This window comes from Leucopleurus acutus (assembly GCF_964270905.1).
Source record: "Leucopleurus acutus genome assembly, chromosome: 3".
Classification (NCBI taxonomy): domain Eukaryota; kingdom Metazoa; phylum Chordata; class Mammalia; order Artiodactyla; family Delphinidae; genus Leucopleurus; species Leucopleurus acutus.
This window is the reverse complement of record NC_139145.1, coordinates 160,193,522-160,208,011: the sequence shown is the minus strand read 5'-3', so window position 1 is coordinate 160,208,011 and position 14,490 is coordinate 160,193,522. Positions and strand designations below refer to the sequence as shown.

The window sequence follows — 14,490 nt, the reverse complement described above, 5'->3', positions numbered from 1 at the left end:
GGTAACATCTTTAGGATTTTCTATGTATAGTATCATGTCATCTTCAAACAGTGACAGTTTTACTTCTTTTCTGATTTGAATTCCTTTTGTTTCTTATTTGTCTCTGATTGCTGTGGCTAAAACTTCCAAAACTATGTTGAAAAATAGTGATGAGAGTGGGAAACCTTGTCTTTTTCCTAATTTTAGTGGAAATGGTTTCAGTTTTTCACCATTGAGAATGATGTTGGGTGTGGGTTTGTCATATATGGCCTTTATCATGTTGAGGTAAGTTCCCTCTCTGCTTATTTTCTGGAGAGTTCTTATCATAAATGGGTGTTGAATTTTGTCTAAAGCTTTTTCTGCCTCTATTGAGATTATTGTATGGCTTTTAACTTTCAATTTATTAATATGGTGTATCACATTGATTGATTAGCATATATTGAAGAATCCTTGCATTCCTGAGATGATCATGGTGTATGACCCTTTTAACGTGCTGTTGGATTCTCTTTGCTAGTATTTTATTGAGGATTTTTGCATCTATGTTCATCAGTGATATTGGCCTGTAGTTTTCTTTTTTTGTGGTATCTTTTTCTGGTTTTGGCATCAGGGTGATGGTGGCCTCATAGAATGAGTTTGGGAGTTTTCCTCCCTCTGCTATATTTTGGAAGAGTTTGAGAAAGATAGGTGTTAGCTCTTCTCTAAATGTTTGATAGAATTTGCCTGTGAAGGCTTCTGGTCCTGGGGTTTTCTTTGTTGGAAGATTTTTAATCACAGTTTCAATTTCAGTGCTTGTGATTGGGCTGTTTTTATTTTCTATTTCTTCCTGGTTCAGTCTTGGAAGGTTGTGTTTTTCTAAGAATTTTTTTCGTTTCTTCCAGGTTGTCCATTTTATTGGCATAGAGTTGCTTGTAGTAATCTCTCATGATCCTTTGTATTTCTGTAGTGTCTGTTGTTACTTCTACTTTTCATTTCTAATTCTGTTGATTTGAGCCTTCTCCCTTCTTTTCCTGATGAGTTTGGCTAATGGTTTATCAATTTTGTTTATCTTCTCAAAGCACCGTCTTTTAGTTTTATTGATCTTGGCTATTGTTTCCTTCATTTCTTTTTCATTTATTTCTGATCTGATCTTTATGATTTCTTTCCTTCTACTAACTTTGGGGTTTCTTTGTTCTTCTTTCTCTAATTGTTTTAGGTATAAGCTTAAGTTGTTTATTTGAGATTTTTCTTGTATCTCGAGGTAAGATTATATTGATATATACTTGCCTTTTAGAACTGCTCTTGCTACATCTCATAGGTTTGGGGCCATCGTGTTTTCATTGCCATTTTTTTCTAGGTATTTTTTTAATTTCCTTTTTATTTCTTCAGTGATCTCTTGGATATTTAGTAGCATAATGTTTAGCCTCCATGTGTTTGTATTTTTACAGTTTTTTTTTTTCCTGTAATTGAAATCTAGTCTCATAGAGCTGTGGTCGGAAAAGATACTTGATATGATTTCAAGTTTCTTAAATTTACCGAGGCTTGATTTGTGACCCAAGATATCATCTATCCTGGAGAATGTTCCATGAGCACTTCAGAAGAAAGTGTATCTGTTGTTTTTGGATGGAATCTCCTATAAATATCAATTAATTCCATCTTGTTTAATGTGTCATTTAAAGCTTGTGTTTCCATATTTATTTTCATTTTGGATGATCTGTCTATTGGTGAAAGTAGGGTGTTAATTTCCCTACTACTATTGTGTTACTGTCTATTTCCCCTTTTATGGCTTTTAGCATTTGCCTTATGTATTGAGGTGCTCCTATGTTGGGTGCATATATATTTACAATTGTTATATCTTCCTCTTGGATTGATCCCTTGATCACTATGTAGTGTCCTTCTTTGTGTCTTGTAATAGTCTTTATTTTAAAGTCTATTTTGTCTGATATGAGAATTGCTACTCCAGGTTTCTTCTTATTTCCTTTTGCATGGAATACCTTTCTCCATCCCCTCACTTTCAGTCTGCATGTGCCCCTAGGTCTGAAGTCGGTCTCTTGTAGACAGCATATATATGGGTCTTGTTTTTGTATCCATTCAGCCAGTCTATGTCTTTAGGTTGGAGCATTTAATTCATTTACATTTAAGGTAATTATCGATATGTATGTTCCTATTACCATATTCTTCATTGTTTTGTGGGGTTTTTGTAGGTTTTTTCCTTGTCTTGTGTTTCCTACCTAGAGAAGTTCCTTTAGCATTTGTTGTAATGCTGGTTTGGTCGTGCTGAATTCTCTTAACTTTCGCTTGTCTGTTAAGGTTTTAATTTCTCTGTCGAATCTGAGTGAGATCCTTACTGGGTAGAGCAATCTTGGTTATAGGTTTTTCCCTTTCATCACTTTAAATATGTCCTCCACTCCTTGGAACAGTTATATAAATGCATCATTAAATAACTCTCTTAGAGTGATATTTAAAATATTTGTAGATAAAAGTGGAGAATAATGGCTGCATTGAAGGTTTTGCTTAAAAAAGTATGGCTTCTACAAACATGAAAATGAGATCTACTTTAAAAAATGAGAAGTAAAATGAGAACAAAAGAAGAACCTTAGCAGAAAAACCTGGACAATGTCAAAAAAGTGTTTAAGCATAAGGTATATTCTTAAATGGAGTTATTTTAGAAAGTTAGAATAGTCCAGCCAAAGTACCATGTGAATTTTCTTTTTGTAAGTGAATAATGTTAAACAAAAGAGTTAAATCTCTCTATACTCAGAGGACTAAAGGACAAAATTAGATCTTACAACTGGTGGAACAGGATGTGTTTAAATTTAATCAGTACAAAATCATGGGCAGAAGAGAATGCCTAGAAAAAGAGCAGTGTCTCATCAACAGCAGCACCCTTGATGCATTTGTTCCTAAATTAAAATAATCTATTTATCCTGTTTTTAAAGCAAAACATTATATGATTAAATGTTAAAAGTAATCTGTTCTCTAAAAAGTCCTGTTATGCCATGATTTATAACTTACCATTAAATTTTCAAAAATTGTTTATTTTTGAGAAGATTGAGACAGACCTCATTTGGTCCTTTAGTATCTAACTACTCTATGTAGTTCAAACTAAGAAGAGAATGTCTCCAGCTCTGTCAGAACCATGAGAAAAATCTGCCTCCAATGTGTTTATGATGAGGGTAGAGTGGGAATCTTCTTTATTGTTCATTGTACGTCAAACACAAACATCGGTTAGAATTTGAATATTATTTGATGTAAGGTTTTCCTAATTAAATGTAAATTCCTGTGAGGTATATGATTATCACTTTTACTCTTTTATTCCCTTTAAATACTAAGATTCCTTGCTGTAATACCTTTCTAAGTATAAGCTCTCATGGCTCATCGTCATGTTTAGTCAAGAATTGGTGTTAGACCCAGTGCTGAGGCAGGCCCTTGCCTCCCTCCTGCCTCAGTGGATCATGTCCAGGGTGGTGGCAGGGTTGGGGGTGGTAGAGTTTCCAGGCCAGTTTCAATGCAGGGATCACAACAAACACAGCAGCCACAGAAGCACTAGGACATTACCTCTCCCATCAGCTTAGCAGCCCCCAAGGAGACTGACTACCTACTTACACAGAAACTAATTGAGACTGAAGCCCTTTGGGGTTTTTGAAGAGGAAGAGGAATTGCAGCACAGAATTTAAATTTTGGGAAAATTAAATAAACTGGTAAAAGTGTGGATACAAGAAATCAGTGAAAGCAAGAATCTTCCACAATGTGTAATTGAAAATGTTGGAGGAAAAATTTTTACATTTGGAACTTATAAATTAGGAGTACATAAAAAAGGTGCCGATCTTGTTGTGTTGTGTGTTGCTCCAAGACATGGTGATTGAAGTGACTTTTTCGCCTCATTCTATGATGAATTGAAATTATAGGAAGAAATCAATTTAAGAGCTGTTACAGAGGCATTTGTACCAGTTATCAAACTGTGTTCTGGGATAGAGATTGCTATTTTGTTTGCAAGATTAGCACTTGCAGACTATTCCAGAAGACCTGGACTTTAGAGATGATAGTCTGCTTAAAAATTTACGTATAAGATGCAGGGTAACCAATGAAATTTTACATCGAGTACCAAACATTGACAGCTTCAGGTTAATCCTGCAAGCTATCAAGCTGTGGGCCAAACAACACAGCATCTTTTCCAATATATTAGTTTTCCTCTGTGGTGTTTCCTGAGCTATGCTAGTAGCATGAACTTTCCAGCTTTATCCAAATGCAATAGCATCAACACTTGTATGTAAATTTTTCTTCGTATTTTCTAAATGGTATGTGTTTAGGTTATGTTAAAATAAAATTGATTAAAAAAAAAAGAAATCAAGTGACCTATCTTGTCAGCCTGCTAACCCATAACCCACATACGTTCCATCTAGAATGTAGAGTGTAGACTGCCACCATTAATGATTTAGGTGATGTATTAATACAAAGAGCAGTAACATAGTAACATTAGAAGGAGGAACATGTCATTGAGAGAAAGCACTAATGAGGCTGTTGGCTGAGTCCATGGGAGGCAGAGAAGGAAGGAATAAAAGAAAGAAAATAGTGTAGGTGAGAAGAATAAGAAGTAACAGGAGTCAAGAGAACAACTAAAGTAAGTGGGACTGAAACACCTGGACTCTCTCCTTTGAGCATTATTATCATATATTACAATAAACATTTTTGAACAAATACATTTCATTTGACAATTATCATGTGATTCCAATCATTTTTGGTTCTGTTTCCTCTCTCTCCTTCAAAGTATTAAGAGTGTTAGATTTCTTAATCATCCACTGTTCTAAAACTCACTTTTTCTCATATTATACATTAGAAGCTTCTCAAATACTTTTCCTCAGTCCTATTTTCTTTCTCAAGAGTGGTAGCATGAGCATAGGAATAGCGTAACTTTGGGCTTCCCTGGTGATGCAGTGGTTGAGAGTCTGCCTGCCGATGCAGGTGACACAGGTTTGTGACCCGGATCCCACATGCTGCGGAACAGCTGGGCCCGTGAGCCATGGTCAGTGAACCTGTGCGTCCGGAGCCTGTGCTCCGCATCGGGAGAGGCCACAACAGTGAGAGGCCCACGTACCTCAAAAAGAAAGAAAGAAAGAAAGAAAGAAATAGCATAACTTTTTGCCCAGTTTGATGAAGTTTTATACATCAGTGCCCTCCAAGGTCACTGACTGAGGAGGACTAAGAACTTCTTTGCATCACCCAGGCTAACATGAGTGGCTTTCCACACAATCCACACCCTGTTGTCTCTCTAGTTGAATGACCATGCACACAGCCCAGGCACATTGGGAGGAAGATGAACACCTGTCAGGGATGGTCACCCACCCCATACTGTGGTTTCAAGGAAAAAAGATTCCATTTCCTATTGTAATGTAGATCAGGGTAGGTTCCAGCTAGAAGTATTAATGCTTGAGATGCCTGAAAATGGGATACAGTCTTTTTCTGTGGAGAGGGCTGCTATTTAAGAGAAGAGAAGGTAGTTGCAAAAAAGAAAAGGTAAAATACATCAGTGAAGATGGCTGGAACCCCTATGATTTTTGATACTGTTAGACACTGGCCTAATGAGTACTATGGGAAAGGGCCCCACTACAGGCATCACAAGGACCTACTGTATAACACAGGGAACTATATTCAATATCTTGTAATAACCTACAGTGGAAAAGACTATGAAAAAAGAAATATGTGTGTGTTTAACTGAATCACTTAGCTGTACACCTGAAACATTGTAAATAAACTATACTTCAATTAACAAAAAAGGAAAAACATTTTAGACAGGTGTGTGCAGATGAGTCTGAATGGGTTGTCATCCACTGATGGCTTTAGGGAGAAAGTACAAGATGGAGGAAACCAGAGTGGAGGTACACAAGAGGACTATAAACAGCTCGGGAACTCTCAGAAAAATTCTTCCTGATTAGGCTGACATGAAAACTTCCTGTTTTTAATGGTAAAGTGATTCCATGATCATTACACACCATTGCTGCAAAAGGGATCTTGGATGAAATACATTTCTTAGGTTTTTTTTTTTTTTTTTTTTTTTTTGTGCTACGCGGGCCTCTCAATGTTGTGGCCTCTGTTGTGGCCTCTCCCATTGCAGAGCACAGGCTCTGGACGCGCAGGCTCAGAGGCCATGGCTCACGGGCCCAGCTGCTCTGTGGCATGTGGGATCCGGGGCACGAACCTGTGTCCCCTGTATCTGCAGACGGACTCTCAACCACTGTGCCACCAGGGAAGCCCATTTCTTAGGTTTTTACACCCCATATATTACCATAGCCTGATAAGTTATATCAGATATTTGCAATAAGATGTCTAAGTGAAATTTAACTTACTTCCACTGGTTATAGAGGAATTGGATTGGTTAGAAATTTTTACAAATGAACAGGATGATTTTCAATCTATTACAATATTTTGAATCTGTTCCTGTTAATATATATATTTAGCCAATATAATCAAGTCCTAAACAATTGACTTAAATATATCTAGTGTTCATTCAAAATCTCAAATACCTGGATAATAGTGTGCTGCAAAGAAAAAATTATTGGTAAAACAGTGTTCTTCTCCTTTCTAACCTTTATCAAATTGTTACAAGTATTACCCAATTTTCATTCATTGAAAGAATTATCCACATCTTAATTTTAAGTAATGCTTCATCTATTTATGAAAAAACTTTCTAATTGAATAGCATGTATTCCTACACTCTCCTTGAGCTATATTTTGATTCAAACTGTGTGCATCAATTTTATCATAAAATTATTATAACCTGCACTCCTTCTTAAAACTTATTAAATTAGTATGTCAAAGTAGACTGATCCATTGTTAAAGTATATGAAAAAAAATATACGTTTTGTGTTATCCTCTTATTCTGATATTGGATTATACAAATAAATTCCATCAAAACAAAGAGAAAATTATCCCTTCCCTTTACAGTAAGGCAGCTACTGGGAAGAGTTTTATCAACCTGCCTAATTATGTGCTCATCCTTGAATTTGTCACAGAAGCGGGGGGATGGGGCAATGGCATTGACACCTTGATGGAGTGTTTACGAGAAGAATGTCCTATTAAATGAAGATCTCTAATAAATAGATTGTGACATTATGCCTGTAGGGATATGAGAAGTAAAGTGGTTGGGCAGTCAAACAATGGCAGTTGTGTTTAGTCAAGTGACAATTTTTTCATCTCCAAGCCAATAATCTATCTACACACAGTTCACCAAGAATGTAGACTGTCAACCACCACTATTAATGACTGAAATAGTGGATTACCTTAAAGAATAAATACTACATTACAAATTAGAAAAAGAAACATTTCACAGAGACAAAGCACTGCTGCCTCAGATAAGCACAGTAAATGCATATTCATCTTGAGACTGTTCTCTTTAATAATAGGGAAGAATTCAAATAGAACGCAGAGGTGGAACCAGATAGAAATGGCAGGGAAGAGCAGTACCCAGAGCATGACTGGAATAGAATTAATTGTTCCAGAGAAACTAAGATTAAGAACTCCACGACCACATGAATCTAAATGAGTATATAGTTAACGTATTTTATGATAGAATAACAGCTCAATTTTAACTGTAGATAGGATGATTTAAATAGGACAGTAAAAGAGTTACATTTCCTCAGCCATTTAAAGTGCTTTCTGAGTCACCAGGCAGCACAGCACTTTGCATTTCCTAGAGGACAGCGCATATACTTGATAGAGGATCTTTCAGTCATGAAGCAATTGGCAAAGTTAATATTCTGGCTTCAGAAAGAGAATCCGGAGATAGTCTATCAAATTGGATGAGTAGATGGGGCCACCCACTCAGTAATTCATTTACACCACCCAATTCAGTGATTTTTTTTCTCTCTAGTAGATACTGGAAATGTATAGCTGAGGCCAAAAGACCTTCTTTTTAAACTTTTTTTTAAATTGAAGTATAGTTGGTTCACAATGTTGTGTTAATTTCTGCTGTACAGTAAAGTGATTCAGTTATATGTATACATTTTTTTAAATTATTTTCCATTATGGTTTATCTCAGGATATTGAATATTGTTCCCTATCCTATACAGTAGGACCTTGTTGTTTATCTACTCCATATGTAATAGTTTGCATCTGCTAACCCCAAACTCCCACTCCATCCCTCCCCCTACCTCCCCACCCCTCCCCCTTAGCAACCACAAGTCTGTTCTCTACGTCTGTGAGTCTGTTTCCATTCTGGAGATAGGTCATTTGTGTCATACTTTATTCCACATGTAAGTGATATCATACAGTATTTGTTTTTCTCTTTCTGACTTACTTCACTTAGTATGATAACCTCTAGTTGCGCCCATGTTTCTGCAAATGGCATTATTTCATTCTTTTTCATGGCCAAGTAGAAATACCTTCTTTTTAACATCAAAAATATACTGCATATAAAGTGGATTATGCACATTAAATGATACATTTCTATGCCTCTTAGTTTTAAGACTAGTCTTCTTTTGCTCTATTTGACCTTACATCTCGTAGTCACAGCATTGCCATAACTAGCAAATGGTCCTTCTTTATTTCTATAATCACTGAGGCTATACCATATGCTTTCTAAAGGATGAACATGAACAGAGTAAAACTAATCATTTAAATTAGTTTCAGGGATACTGCTCTTGGCACAGAATAGACTTTATGAATCTTTTGCAGCTACTTCAACTTACAATGTACCAGCTTCTGTAGATTTAACTCTCAACCTATCCTATATTTTCTTGACCTTGAACACTTATTAACATTTTATGATTCTAGAATAGTACTTACTCCATAATGACCATACTCTTTTATGATCTATTATAATAATAGATTACACAATTATTTTATAGGATAATATATTCAAATCCTCTGAATTTTAAAAACGCCTTTGAGCCAAATGTGAAGAGGTCTAACAAGGTAAAAGAAATGACCTAGTTGCATTTGCTTAAACTCTGACTTGTCTCTACAAAAGAAAAACCTGGTTCAGCAAAATCCATTACTAAGATCAAAGCCTCTCCTCCCCAGACCACAAATGTCTACCCTTTACCTTCAGGCTGATAAGAGGAATTAGTGTCTCTGTTTCTACAAATACAGAAATATTCATTACCTCTGTTCTAATAATTAACACACAGATATAACACAAATATTACATTTTCTTTCATTTTAAATATAAAATTCCTTTCAAAATAGGCACCAAAGCCTCGTAACTATACTTAGCCATTTTATATTATATGCCGCTTCTATCATTGAATTTAAGTAATCTCTTTGAAATGAGCATAAATCTTAGAAGTCAGATAAGATTCTTTTTAGCTTCATGGCTGGATTTCAAGAGAGTGAAATGAAGTAGGTTCTAAGCCCTCTCCGGAGAAAATGGAGCAATACAGCTGTTAATCATGTTTGTGGCAAGCAGAAATGCAAAGCCTCTAAAGTAATCAGGAGACTTACATCTAAAAGAGCATAGAGATGAAATAGATAGAGGTGCATAAATATTCCAGGGACTTTTTACTATTATATTCATTAAAGTCCCAGCTTAATGCATGCTTTATTGCCCAGAAATTCATTTCATTTGCATTTTAACTGGGTTTTAGTCAAGTTAATCCTTTTACTTCCCTTGCTAAGAAACTATTCAGCAACTGCAGCAAAATACTGAAAGAAGAGAAATAAATTGAAATAGTCTTCTTATACTAAAACTTAAATTTGTCATAGTTTACTAAAGAAAAAGGATGTCTATATGAAGTTCACTAGATCACATTATTTTAACACCAAAAATTGTCTGTGTATTATCAAGTAAGCTCTATTAGATAACAAAAAAATTTATTCATTTATGCTAAAGATTTAATATCAAGCAACATTCAGTAAAAATAAACATTTTATTTTCACAGGAGTAAAATTTATAATCACCCATTTAGAAGTAAGCAATTAATTTTCACAAGAAACTCCAATATGTAATACCATGCATCATTCAAGCAGTTGTGTAAAAAAAGAGCAGCTTAAGTTGTATTTTGAAAGTGCAAGCATTCAATTGAGAAATATGTTAGCTTAACAGGGAAAGCTTTTTTTTTTTTAATGAATAAAAATAACTTCATTTCCTAAATCCTAGTGACTGTAAAGTCCACATGGAAAAGATAGAGTTGGGACTTCTATGGCGGCGCCGTGGTTAGGAATCTGCTGGCCAGTGCAGGGGACACAGGTTCGAGCCCTGGTCCAGGAAAATCCCACATGCCGTGGAACAGCTAAGCCCGTGTGCCACAACTACTGAGCCTGCGCTCTAGAGTCCATGAGCCACAACTACTGAGTCCTCATTCCACAACTACTGAAGCCTGCGTGCCTAGAGCCCTTGCTCTACAAGAGAAGCCACCGCAGTTAGAAGTCTGCGCACCACAATGAAGAGTAGGTCCTGCTCGCTGCAACTAGAGAAAGCCTGCGCACAGCAACAAAGACCCAGTGCAGCCAAAAATAAATAAATAAATAAATTAAAAACAAACAATAGAGTTTTGTCTATGTGACAATATATTATAAACACAAACTGCTGATAACCCCTTAGTAAAATGGTCCCTTCAGGCAAACAGACATCCTAGCAAATCTCAAAAAAAAGACAAATGAAATTAAGGAAAGCCAAAAAAATGGGGACAAATGAAGTCTTCAGATGAAAGGAAACTTTCTTCATGATTCATTTTGAAATATTTAACATGCATATGTATAAGATAAAATATAGTACTTTGAGCATAACCATCCCATATCTATTGAGAACCATCTCTAAATATTTTTTTAATAAAATTTTATTTTAAAGTTTGTGCTCTCTCTCAGGAAAACCTGAACACTTATTTTTGCCTCACTAACATTTGAGAGTTCAAGTGCCCTTATTGCTGTAGTTTACTCACCTTACCTTAAGCCATGTTTCAAGTCTGAGATGACTTATGATGTTCGTTGACAGTGGATGGTCTGTTTGGAAGATTCTGGCTGTAAACTATTACTTTTTAAAAAGTATTTTGAGTTGTCAATTATTTGAAGTATTCATCAATAAATGTAGATTGAGTGAACACTCTACATTTGTTTCAGGTCTATCATTGTCTTAAGAAAATTGAGCAAAATTATTTGGAATAACGAACAGAAATTAAACAGAAAAGCATGTTTTTTACCCATCTTCACTGCCACTGATTAATGCTAATTAATTAGATTAATTAATCAGACATAAATACAGGGGATTTAAAACAAAACCCATCCACTAAGAGTTAGATGATCTTTATGATACAATTAACTTCTAGCACATTCCTGCTCAAAAGGAGAGACACAGTCCTTATTCTAGTTCTAGCTCTATTTCTACTGAGAAGCTGATTAAACACCCATGTACCAAAATGAAAGTATCACCAGTTTAATTTATGAAAGCATAATCTTCCGTAGATTAATAATAAAATTTATTTTTTTTTAAATCCATTTCCCTTTGCTGTTATTTTTATGATACAGGAGCGAGTTCCATGTAAAAGCTGCATAATCGTCTTAGTCAGTAAATGTATACTATCAAGATAATTATTATAAAATTCTGATTGAAAACACTTGATGTACTCTAGTGATCAACTCAAGTTGATTACATTTTTCAATATTTTATCTATAGAGTCAGTCCTCCATATACACGGGTCTCACATTTGCAATTCAACCAACTGTGAATCAAAAATATTTGGAAAAAAATTCCAGAAAGTTCCAAAAGGAAAAATTTGAATTTGCTGCACACTGATGACAACTATTTACATAGCATTTACATTGTATTAGGTATTCTAAGTAATGTAGAGATGATTTAAAGTGTACTGGGGGATGTGTATAGGTTATATGCTATGCCATTTTATTTAAGAAACTTGAGCATCTATGGATTTTGGTATTTGTGGTGATGGTGTGGGGAGGGGTCCTGAAAAAAATACTCTGTGGATACCAAGGGACAACTGTATTTGTTTGTCTGTCTTCTATGAATCCATCTATTTATAGGGTTAACAATTTATAAGATTTGCATACATATTTTATTAACAAATTTTGCTTGACTTTAATCCTATTGTCTCAAAACTTTCTACAAAATAAAAATATGTTTGCTAATATTATCCTTGTATATCTTTTTAATATAAGAAATTGAAGTAAATTTTGTAAGCTAAGCATACTTCTTATGATATCAGGGACAGAGATAGAGATAAAGAGAGAGATGGAGAATAAAGCTACACAGAATAAGTCAGGAATAAAAAAGAAAATACAAACAATTCATGCCAGCATTTGACAACCTAGATGTAATAGACACATATTTATAAAAGTTAATCTTCAAAAGTGTTTGAAAGAAGAAATGGAAAACATGAATATAGTATGCTTATTACAAAGAAAGTGCATTAGGAATCAAAATAATCAAACACACACACATAGACACAGCTTAGATAATCTCATTACTAAGTTTTATCAACTATTTAAGGTGCAAGCAACTCCAATATTTTATAAATCATTCTAGATAGATGCAAAAGAGAAATCATGAAGTGATTTTATAAAACTAGCATGTCAGAAACTGAAAAGACAGTTCAAAATAAGAAAAGTAAAGTATAATAACACTCAAGAGAAAATATGAAATAAACTCTTAAAATATTAGCAAACCAAATCCAACAACATAATCTAAGTATAGTACATTATGACCCAGTTTGATTAAACGTCCATAATATTTGATTTAACAACAAAAATCTACTGATATAATTGACATAACTTGTGGAAAAATGTGTAAATTATGTTTCAGTTTTTTTACCTTTGGGAAAGTTATTTGCTCATTGATATTTGTGGTAAATATTCTGATTCTTAAAATACTTATGCTTAAATAAGCTGGTATAAAGAAATATTATAGAAACAAAATATATTAAGTTAAATATTTGATGGTTTCAAACTATTTGTATAGGGAAGTATGTGCATTAAATCCTAGTCTTTAGAATTTCATAATATTTAATAATCATTGCTTCACTTCTGTTTCAGTGAACATAACACATGCAATGTAAAATGAACCTCTAAAATTGTAAAATCCTTCCATAAGGTCTGAGATCTGTGTGAGAAGTTTATGTTTTTTTATATCCTAAAATCTGCTATTAGAAAAAAAATCATCCTATAATCATTATCAAATTCAAAAATGTATTTGTATTTTGAAGTCAAAATACAATTCAAATAATATTTTCAAAAATGATATTACTAAATTAATAATTAATATTAGCATATCTGAAAGAAGCTTCTAAAATTCAAGCATAAATCTCAGTTTTTCAAGGAAAAGACCTCATCCAAATTTAAAATGAGTAAAGATATTTCCTAAGTCCATAGCAAAGCATGACCTTTATTGCTATTTAGATTACATTGGAGGGAGATAATAAAGTTTACTAATACTAATCTTCTGCTCCCAGTTTTAAGCAAATTTGAAAAACCACAACAGAATACTACTCAGTCATCTAAAAGAATGAAACTTTTTCAGTTGTGACAACATGGATTAACCTATAGGATATTATGCTAAGTAAAAAAAGCCAAACAGTGAAAGACAAATACTTTCTAATTTCACTTACATGTGGGATCTAAAATACAAGACAAAGGAGAAAACATAACAAAATAGACATAGACTCACAGATACAGAGAACTTGTGGTTATCAGAGGGGAGGAGGGTGGGGGGATTGATGCAATAGGTGAAGTGGATTAAGAGGTACAAATTTCCATTAAAAAGTAAATAAGTCATGGAGAGGTAGTCTCCAGCATAGGGAATATAGTCAATAATATTGTAATAACTTTATATGGTTACAGATGGTAACGGCTTATTGTGGTAACAATTTTGTAACATATTAAATATATAAATGTTGAGTCACTATGTTGAACACCACTAACAAATAAAATATAAGTCAGTTATACTTTAATAAAAACAAACTTGACTAGGAACTGTGCATGTATATCCTTATGGAGTCCATAGTTAATGTCTGAAACTGAGAATTGCAGAATAGCTGACTTTTAGCAGACTTTGTTTTGATAGCAGGAGTGAGGAGAGGAAATATACTGCAGAGAGAAATGACAGTTGTCTCAGACAGGTTCTAAGTCTTGTTCATCACTGCTTCTTCATTATATGCCTAATTCTGTCCATCTCTGGGCAATCCATTGGTGAGAAGTACAATGTAGAAATATGGGTTCTGTAGAAATGAAACAAAAGATGCCTTGACATCTAGATAGTATTTAGTATAATATGTATAATCTTATGATTTTCTTATATAAATAAGTTAATTTCTCTAAACTTAGTGACTAAGAATTCAATGTATATTTCAATCAGGGAATAACCCAGACCCTAGCAGGATTGACTCAAAATGTTTTATAATAAAAAAATATACAGTAGAAATGTGATAGCAAAAATAATGATAATTTAGACAGAATTTATATCATATGACCAACAAGACCTCTTGTAGAAAACTATCTCATATTCTTGCCCAGTAGTGTTGCAGATATTTCTAGTCTTCAATTCTCTGTGCACCTGGGTGGCTTAGATTTCTCAGCCCTCTTGTAGTTAATGGG

General features: G+C 34.2%; 1 pseudogene across 1 annotated transcript; it reads left to right on the top strand.

Moving 5' to 3' along the window:
* Positions 1 to 3,463: 3,463 nt before the first annotated feature.
* Positions 3,464 to 4,275, top strand: LOC309958962 (poly(A) polymerase alpha-like; annotated as a pseudogene). Its single transcript has one exon. The product of its transcript is annotated as a poly(A) polymerase alpha-like (transcript).
* The last annotated feature ends 10,215 nt before the right edge of the window (positions 4,276 to 14,490 follow it).